The following is a 7,500-nucleotide window of genomic DNA, read 5'->3' on the forward strand; positions in this document are numbered from 1 at the left end:
ATATATATATAATATATATATATATATATTTTATATATATTATAATATATATATATATATAATTATTATATATATTATATATTATATATATTATATATATATATATATATATATTATATATTTATCTATATTATTAGTATATATATATATATTATATAATATATATATACATACTATAGGTGTGTGTATATATATATATAAGGTTGAAGAGAGGGAAAACACCAATGAGAGAGGAATTAGTATAGACCTTATAATAGATGCAGAAGAAATTTTAACAAATGCTCTCTCAACAGAAAAAGCATGGGAAAATGCATAAATTATTTTGATGCATAAAAAAGGGGATAGAAAGGATCTAAAAAACTACTGACCCATAAGCCTCCTTTTAGTTACTTACAAACTGTTTACAAAAGTCATCAAACTCGCATCTCTTACGGTCTGGTTCTAATCAGCCTAAAGAACAGGCAGCTTTCCCAATGGATTCTCAACAACAGACCACATCCACACGCTCACCCAAATAAGAGAAAAAATAAAGGATATAGGAAACCCCTGTGCATGACTTTCATAGATTATGAACATGTGTACAAATACCAGCAGTCTAGAAGCTACTCGAAGACAAGGAGTAGAGGAGGTATATTGTAAAATATTGGAAGATATATACCAAGATGGGACAACAACCATCAAGCTCCACATGGAAACCGATAAAATACTAATTAAAAGGATGTTACACAGAGCGATGCCGTCTCACCAAAACAGTTTATAGCTTCCCTTGAGGAAATATTCAAGAAGCTAGAATGGAAGGGAAAGGATATCAAAATAGGAAACGAATACCTAAACAATCTAAGATTTGCAGATAATATTGTTCTCTTAAGTGAATCTGCAAATGAAATGCAGCAACTAGTAAACAATCTGAATAGATGAAGTCTGAAAGTTTGGACTTAGGATGAACAAGAAAAAGACTAAGATCATATTCAACAGTTAAGTTCAATACAAACAGATGCAATGTCAACACGAAGCATATATACTTAGGGCAACTTGTACAGACAAACACATCCAGCAAAGAGGAAGATAAGCGACGTATCAGTCTAGGCTGGAGCGCCTTTGGCAGACACTGTAGCATACTAAGAGATTTCTTGTCATTATGTGTAAAAAAAAAGAAAAAAAGTAAGTAAGTAAGTAAGTCTTTAACCAATGCGTCCTCCCAGTTATGACCTATGGATCTGAAACATGGACTACATCCAAATTACTGGAGAGGAAACTAGTAAGTGCCTAGAGAGGGATGGCAAGGGTGATGCTGGGAATTAGCATAAGAGATCGGATGAGGGCGATGTGGATCAGGGAACAGACAAAAGTGGAAGATATACTTGTGAGCATCAAAAACAAAAAAAAGATGGCAATGGTCAGGTCATATATGTTGGAGACAAGACGACAGATGGACAAAGAAAGTAGCAGACTGCTATAGATAACATAAAGAGGCCAAAGGCCAGACCAATGACAAGATGGCGTGACGAAATAACGAAATTTGGGGGCCAAGGCTGGAAACTGAAAAACATAAGACAGACAAAGTTGGAAAAGATTGGGAGAGGCCTACATCCTGCATATATATATATATATATATATATATATATAATATATATATATATATATATATATATAGAGAGAGAGAGAGGTGTGTGTGTGTGTGTGTGTGTGTGTGTGTGTGTGTGTGGTGTGTGTGTGTGTTGTGTGTGTGTGTGTGTGTGTGTGTGTGTGTATGCATGTATGTATGTATGTATGTATTATGTAGGTTTGTTTGTATGTATGTATGTATATATATATATATATATATATATTATATATATATATATATATATATTATATATATTATATATATGTGGTGTGTGTGTGTGTGTGTGTGTGTGTGTGTGTATGTATATATATATATATATATATATATATATATATATATATATATATATATTATATAAAATTATATATATATATTGCTACGCCAGTGGGTCTTTGTCTCTGTGCGAAACATGTGTTAACATGAAAAGGATGACCTGGGCATGTGTTAACAAGAAGGGACCTGGGCAAACATGACGCAGCTGGCTGTAAGCGGAGGAGCGGAGGAACAAGCCAGGAGACAGTTAGGTGCTGCTCCTGTGAAGACCTCGTGTGTGCCCTTGTGACCTGATAAACTTTGTGTTGCCCTGTTATAAGCTGTATCGTGCAGTGTGACATGCTGGTTTCCCCCTGTATTGTGCCTATAGAAAAGTGTACGGGTAAATAACTTGTTTAAATAAAGGAAAGACTGTTATTTTGTGTTTATTTCGTGCCCTGCCTCGCCACTTGGAGTTTCCCCTCGTGGTGTCCCGGGACGCTGTGGTGCTCGGTGCCTCTTGGAGCTGTTCAGTGTTCACAACCCTGTGGATAGCACGCCGTCTGTCTAGCCTGCCTTGTGTTGGTGGTAGAGAGACGAGGCGGTCAGCGCAACAAATGGTGTCAGGAGTGGGATTTGTGATATTTGATCAGTGAGACGCGCCGATTTATCATGTCGTCCAAAGATGGCGGCAGCCATGAGGGAGAAGAGGCTATGACTGAGGCATGCACGAGTGAGGTGAAGCCGAGCCAGATGGACCTGATCACTGCCATGCTGGCCGGTATGAGGGAGGAAATGGCACAAAGGGCAGAAGAGCAGGCACAGAGGGCACGCGAGCAGGCGCACCATCTCGTCGAGATGCAGGCAAGGAAGGCAGAGGAACAGTTCTGCCGACTTGTTGAGGTGCTACAGAGCAATCTTGCATCTGTGAAGATGGAACTTAAACTCAACAGTACACCGACAAGGCCTGCAACAGCGTGAAGAATGAACTGATGGAGGAGGTGCAGACTCTGAAGGGCGAGGTTCAGGGCCTGAGGGAGGAAGTGAAGGAGGAAAGGCGGCGTCATGAGGTAGTAACGCTGCAAGCAGAGAAGGCAGATGAGGTTCTGGCAACAGATGCCAGAGTGTCAGATTTACTGGGGTCTGCCTGGGTCCGTGGCAGGAACCCCGGGCCTCGCAGCGTCGTGTCGGAGCCAGTGGTCGCTGCAGAAGGCTGGGGACCCATCGGAACCGCTCCCTTGGGTATAGGTGGCGGCAAACTCGGACCCGGTCAACCCGCGTCGTTGCCTCCCTCACCCCCTTCCTCCCCCCCGGGCGTGTTAGTTCACGGCACGCGTTCTCCACCCTGCAGCCCTTCGGCCTCCAGACATTCTGTGAAGCGTAAGCCAGCTGAGTACGACGGGAAGGTGGCCTGGGAGACATATGTCGCCCAATTTGAAATACTGGTATCTGCCCAGGGCTGGAGCCAGGAAGAGAAGGCCCTGCAGCTGGTAACAGCGCTAAGGGGCCCCGCGGTGGAAGTGTTGGGGTATCTGCCGGCATCCCAACATGCCTCTTACACCAGCGTGGCGGAGGCTTTGAAACATCGTTTCAGGGACCACCACCAGGCCGAGGTATATCGGGCCCGCTTGAAGAAGCGGACTCGTGAGCGTGGCGAGACACTGTCCCAGCTGGCGCAGGATGTGGAGGCGCTGGTAAGGAGGTCGTACCCTGCGGCTGCAGAAGAGATGATCGTGGTCCTGGCCCGCGATTTCTTTGTTGACGCTTTGCAGGACCAGCAGCTGCAAATCTACGTCAAGCAGGCACACCCTGAGGACCTGCAGGTGGCGCTGGCGAGGGCCTTGGAGTTCGAGGCCTTCCTGAAGGCAACCAGTGGCCTAGGGCCAGCTGCTCAGCCCCGCCATGACCTCCGGGGCCGGAAGGCTAAAGTGGAGAAGATAGAACTGAGGAAGGTGAGCCCGAGCACATTTCAAGGCTTGTGTTGGGGCTGCGGTAAGGAAGGGCACAGACGTAGTCGGTGTCGGAGGGAGCGGAGAACACGTCCTCTCAACCGGACGGATTCTGATGCCTTCCAGCAGTGCTGCAAGGACTGTGGCAGGTATGGTCACCATCCGAGTGCATGTCCTAAGGCTAAGGAAGTGGTACAGGGGAAAACTCGGACAGGCTGGAGAAGGGGGCCGAAACCCAGCCGTCCTCGGTTCCCGGGCCCCGACTTGGGTAAGCTGCCGTCGAACCAGCATGATGCAGGTGGAGGGCTCAATAGATGGGAAGCCATGCCGCCTGACAGTGGACACTGGGCTGAGAAGACCCTAGTGCGGCCTGATATGTTGGCCACAATGCGACTTCCAGACGCACCACAGAGACTGTGTGGTGTCACGGGGCATTGTGTGCAGCTCAAGGGGCCAGTGGAGGTTCGTATTGGCGTGGGCAGCATGGTGCAGCGGCTGCCGGTGTATGTGGCCGATCTGGACGAGCACTGTTTGCTGGGCCTTGACTACCTGACGCAGAGTAAGGCGTGTGTCGACCTTGGACGGAAGCTGGAGAGGGCGCACGGTGAAGATGTGCCCTTGCTTCCAGAGGTTGGCTGTGCAGAGGTAGTTATGGCTGAACGACTGCACTTTGCCCCAAGGAAAAGTCTAGAATCTGGTGTCGACTGTCAAGAGTGATGCGTGGAGTAGAGGGCCTCGTGGAGCCCATTCAAAACCTGCAGCTGGCTGATGGCGTAGCGGTTGGGCGGAGCCTTGTTGGACCAGGGGAGGGGTTAGTTACAGTGTTGGTAGCTAACTTCTCTAATAAGGACCTGAAGGTGCCAGCTGGTGCAAAGCTGGGCACTTGTGAGGAAGTGGAGCGTCCAGAAGAGTCGTCGGGAGCGAGGAGTTGGTTGGTGTGGGGCCGTTGCCTGACTTCCTCGAGGACTTGCGCACCGGCTGTGGCGTTACCATGGCCAGGAAGCTACTCCTGGGGCCATGGTGAAAAAGAAGATGACGTTAGCCCCAGTAGCGGCGATGAGGACGTGGCAGACGCTGACCGAGATTAGGACGAGCATTTGGACGGTGAGGGCGATGCAGCAGACGTCAATGGCGACCATGAGCCAGGTCTTGGGACAGGAGATACCCCTCTGGGTGCCACTGCCAATCTACCGCCGCCCACACCTCCTCCAGAGCGACCCCAGCAAGAGCGAAGAAAGCCGCGCTGAATGAAAGATTTTTGTGTTTCTGAGAACTGATTTTCAATTACAGTTACTTTTGTTTGAAAGAATTTTGTTTTTTCCTGAGGACTCATTTTATTTAAATTTTCTGTAGTTTGTTTCAGGTTTAGGTATGTCAGAGCAGATGGGTCGTCTGCTTGATAGGGGGGATAGTGCTACCCAGTGGGGCTTGTCTCTGTGCGAAACGTGTGTTAAAATGAAAGGATGACCTGGGCATGTTTAACAAAAAGGGACCTGGGCAAACATGACGCAGCTGGCTGTAAGCGGAGGAGCGGAGGAACAAGCCAGGAGATGCGGTTTTGGGGGCTGCTCCTGTGAAGACCTCGTGTGTGCCCTTGTGACCTTTGTGAACTTTGTGTTGCCCTGTTATAAGCTGTATCGTGCAGTGTGACATGCTGGTTTCCCCTGTATTGTGCTATAGAAAAGTGTAACGGGTAAATAACTTGTTTAAATAAAGGAAAGACTGTCATTTTGTGTTTATTTCGTGCCCTGCCTCGCCACTTGGAGTTTCCCCTCGTGGTGTTCTGGGACGCTGTGGTGCTCAGTGCCTCTTGGAGCTGTTCAGTGTTCATGACCCTGTGGATAGCACGGCGTCTGCCTAGCCTGCCTTGTGTTGGTAGCAGGGAGACGAGGCGGTCGGCGTAACAATATACATGTACATATCATCATCAAGGGACTAATGCTGATGGGGGTACATGGCCATGAGACTCCAAGGCACTAGATAGCATCTAGGTTTCACTTCCATAGAGCAAAACTGGGAGTATCAAGGCCTTGAAGACACTTATCTTGGTCATTCTGCATACATACCGACATCTCCAAATGCTCTTGTTGACTGAGTTCATGGCTCCTGTTGCCACACCAATCCACCTACTGACCTCTTGGTCTGACAGCCCAGAGATATGGACTACGCTACCAAGTTATGCAAAACTCTCTGTGACTACAACGTCTTCACCACAAGTATGGATCAACTGAACAGGTTCCCCTAACAGGCCCCCAAAGTCCTGAATCTTGGTCTTGGTCCAGGAGACCTCTAGGCCCAGAGCTTGCTATTAAGCCAATAATCTGTGTCAGAATACCCTAAGTCTCAGGATCTCCCATAGCGATTCTCGATGCACCGATTCAAACGCCTTCTTGAGGTCAATGTAGGCTGCAAGCAATCCATGTCCGAACTCACGACGACGTTCCACAATTACTCAAAGCACTAGGATACAGTCGATTGTGGACTTGCTAGGACTGAATCAAGACTGCCCCAGTCCCCTGATGCCTTATTAGGTGGTTTAAGATCGATTTCAGAAGAATGTGGGTGAAAACCTTGCCTGCTATACTGAGCAGTGCAATGCCTTGGTAATTGCTACATTCCCAACGATCCCCTTTCCCCTTCCAGAGAGAGATGACTATGACCCTCAACAGGTCAATGGGAATGGAACCAGACTGCCAGATGGCAGTCAAGGCTGCATGCAAGCCCCATGCCATAGGTTCAACAGGGATATCACATATGCCTGCGGCTTAGATGCTTAGAAATCACAATCCTAACCTCAGTTAATATAGGAGGTTTCTCGCTGATGGGTCCAGCACAGGTGTTGTGATACCACTTGCATCCAAGCCAACTGTTGGAGAGTCTACCTGGTACAGCTGCTCAAAATACTCAGCTCAACTTTCACAAACCCCAACATGATCTGAGATGATCTGTCCATCCGCTGAGCGGACTGCAGTCATCTGTGAAGAGGGCTTAGAGTTCACCTTTCTCACAGTTTGGCAAGCAGGGTGAAGGCCGTTACCAAAAAATGTCTTTCAATCTCCTCAGCAAGATTTCTGATAAACTGTTGATTGTTCCTTCTCAGCAGTGTCCGAGCCCTATGCACCAAAGAGCGACATAAGTTCTGATTGCCATTTAGCTGAGCCATGCAGCACAATTCAGTGGCTTCCAGTGTCTCCAGGGAGATGAAATTCTGCCCTCGGGCATACACCAATGGACTCGTGTGCTCCCTCAAGTGTTTTCCGCTTGAAGGACTACCATAGAACAACTGCATCTGTCAGGTTTTCAAGTTCTGTGAATCGATCAGAGATTGCCGCGGCGAAGCCACTGGCACACTCCTTCTTCAATCTAAGTGAAGCACCCTAGAGTGGTCACTGGAGGGATGAGGAGTTTTGAAGTGGACCCATAGGGTAGCCACTACCAGCCTATGATCAGTGTCACAGAACTCGGCACCCTGGTAAACCTGCAATTCTGAAGGATCCTCTTTCGAGTGCTGACAAGAATGTGTTCGACCTCCTTGGCCATAGTACATGAATCGTTATCGTCCAGTGATGCGAGTTGGGGTGCTGATACCAGGAGCCAGAAATCCTCAATATCTGGGGTCTAGCAAAGTTCAAGAGAAGGAGGCTGTTCTCGTTGCTGGGGTCAGCTCCAGAGCCATGGGGGCCAACAGACATT

General features: G+C 47.7%; 1 protein-coding gene across 1 annotated transcript in view; it reads right to left on the reverse strand.

The window, feature by feature from the left end:
* The window catches only part of LOC119575583 (msx2-interacting protein-like), a gene marked incomplete in the record, with an annotated part of 122,611 nt that overhangs the window by 5,707 nt on the left and 109,404 nt on the right, over positions 1-7,500 (reverse strand).

Source organism: Penaeus monodon, chromosome 7 (genome assembly GCF_015228065.2).
Source record: "Penaeus monodon isolate SGIC_2016 chromosome 7, NSTDA_Pmon_1, whole genome shotgun sequence".
Taxonomy (NCBI): domain Eukaryota; kingdom Metazoa; phylum Arthropoda; class Malacostraca; order Decapoda; family Penaeidae; genus Penaeus; species Penaeus monodon.